Source organism: Astyanax mexicanus, unplaced genomic scaffold (genome assembly GCF_023375975.1).
Source record: "Astyanax mexicanus isolate ESR-SI-001 unplaced genomic scaffold, AstMex3_surface scaffold_91, whole genome shotgun sequence".
NCBI classification, from domain to species: domain Eukaryota; kingdom Metazoa; phylum Chordata; class Actinopteri; order Characiformes; family Acestrorhamphidae; genus Astyanax; species Astyanax mexicanus.
Window position 1 is genome coordinate 25001 of NW_026040101.1, and position 2500 is coordinate 27500.

Consider the following 2500-nt stretch of genomic DNA (forward strand, 5'->3'; position numbering starts at 1 on the left):
TTGAAAAAATGACTAAGTCCCATTTGGTCTACCAGTGGTAGCTCTGAAAAGTCGAAAAAATGACTAAGTCCAACTTGGTCTACCAGTGGTAGGCTCGAAAAGTCGAAAAAATGACTAAGTCCAACTTGGTCTACCAGTGGTAGGCTCGAAAAGTTGAAAAAATGACTAAGTCCAACTTGGTCTACCAGTGGTAGGCCCGAAAAAGCTGAAAAAATGACTAAGTCCCACTCGGTCTACCAGTGGTAGGTCGAAAAAGTGCGAAATTTTTCTAAGTCCCCACTTTTGGTCTACCATTTCACGCCAAAAACTAGTGAGGGTGGCGAGCTCCAGGATTTCTGACCCCCTTCGCCCGACTCCCTTGCCCGACGAAGGTGCACTCCGGTCGGCCTCGGAGCGAGTTCGCCCGCGCTCTGGAGGATTTTTCGTCGGGGGGTTTTTCAAAGGGGTGCCGTCGGACTGTTGAGGAGAGTGGCAATGACTAGGGGTCCAAGCACTGGAGATGATTCTCCATTCATTTCTAAGCATGGCAGAGCTTAAATAAAGCCCCAATAATGGTTCCAAAGTGGATTTTTGGACACTATAACACGGACCCGATCCTACCCGACCAAGAAGCTCCGCAGGTCGGCCTCCGTCCCGCCCCCTGCCCCCCAGGCGGTACGGAGGAAAAACCAAACTTCCAGAGACGGTTCCAGGGGGGGTATCTCTTTCATTATTTTGACCCGATCGAATGGACTACCGAGCCCGCCTGGGTAGGCAACCGCGCGGCCCTCCGTGGCCACTGTGCGCGGTGCGTTCCTACCCGACCCAGCGGGTTAGCCTCCAGGGGGGTCCTCCGTCAGGGGGAGGACCTTTCCGAACCTATCCGAGGGAGTCGTAGACGGCCCGTCTATATCTCAATCTGCCCTACACGATAACCGGTCGGCCCGGAGCCGTCGGACTCGGATGCCTCGGTGGTCCTCGCGTCCAACCGAGCTCCAGCACCCGGCTTCAAAAAGCTCCGGACCCCCGGTTTCGGAACGAGCGTTTCCTTGTTATCCCCGAAGCAAGCGGGAACTCGCGCAGCGGAGTTGCCACACTAATTTCCACTGGGAGCAATGAGGGGTGAGCTCGGACGAGCCTCTCCGCCCGTCCCCCCCTCCCCGGGGGGTCCTTCGGACGGTACGGGGCCGATCCCTCTCCCCTCTAAGAACCAATGGTTTTTTCTGTGACAAAAACCACTCGCAGCAACCTGGTTGATCCTGCCAGTAACATATGCTTGTCTCAAAGATTAAGCCATGCAGGTCTAAGTGCACACGGAAGGTACAGTGAAACTGCGAATGGCTCATTAAATCAGTTATGGTTCCTTTGATCGCTCCACACGTTACTCGGATAACTGTGGTAATTCCAGAGCTAATACATGCAAACGAGCGCTGACCGGTCCTCTCTCGGGGGGGCCGGGATGCGTGCATTTATCAGACCCAAAACCCACCCGGGGGGACCCGCGAGGGTTTCCCCCGGCCCTTTGGTGACTCTAGATAACCTCGGGTCGATCGCGCGCCCACCGCGGCGGCGACGTCTCATTCGAATGTCTGCCCTATCAGCTGTCGATGGTAGCATAGGGGGCTACCATGGTGACCACGGGTAACGGGGAATCAGGGTTCGATTCCGGAGAGGGAGCCTGAGAAATGGCTACCACATCCAAGGAAGGCAGCAGGCGCGCAAATTACCCATTACCGACACGGTGAGGTAGTGACGAAAAATAACGATGCAGGTCTCTTTCGAGGCCCTGTAATCGGAATGAACGTATCCTAAACACATGGGTGAGGACCCATTGGAGGGCAAGTCTGGTGCCAGCAGCCGCGGTAATTCCAGCTCCAATAGCGTATATTAAATTTGCTGCAGTTAAAAAGCTCGTAGTTGGACTTCGGGAGTGGGCTGGCGGTCCGCCGCGAGGCGAGCTACCGCCTGTCCCAGACCCTGCCTCCCGGCGCCCCCCGGATGCCCTTGGTTGGGTGTCCGGTCCTCAGGGGTCCGGAGCGTTTACTTTGAAAAAATCAGAGTGTTCAAAGCGGGCACCAAACTCGCCTGAATGCCTGAGCTAGGAATAATGGAATAGGACTCCGGTTCTATTTTGTGGGTTTCCTGAACCAGGGCCATGATTAAGAGGGACGGCCGGGGGCATTCGTATTGCGCCGCTAGAGGTGAAATTCTTGGACCGGCGCAAGACGGACGAAAGCGAAAGCATTTGCCAAGAATGTTTTCATTAATCAAGAACGAAAGTCGGAGGTTCGAAGACGATCAGATACCGTCGTAGTTCCGACCGTAAACTATGCCGACCCGCGATCCGGCGGCGTTATTCCCATGACCCGCCGGGCAGCGTGCGGGGAAACCAGAGTCTTTGGGTTCCGGGGGGAGTATGGTTGCAAAACTGAAACTTAAAGGAATTGACGGAAGGGCACCACCAGGAGTGGAGCCTGCGGCTTAATTTGACTCAACACGGGGAACCTCACCCGGCCCGGAC

General features: G+C 55.6%; 1 non-coding gene across 1 annotated transcript in view; it reads left to right on the forward strand.

Moving 5' to 3' along the window:
* The first annotated feature begins 1225 nt into the window (after nt 1-1225).
* Nucleotides 1226-2500, forward strand: part of LOC125798886 (18S ribosomal RNA) — a 1864-nt gene continuing 589 nt past the window's right edge. The window contains exon 1 of the ribosomal RNA XR_007437676.1: nt 1226-2500. This exon is cut by the window's right edge and continues 589 nt beyond it. This is a non-coding gene — a ribosomal RNA (18S ribosomal RNA).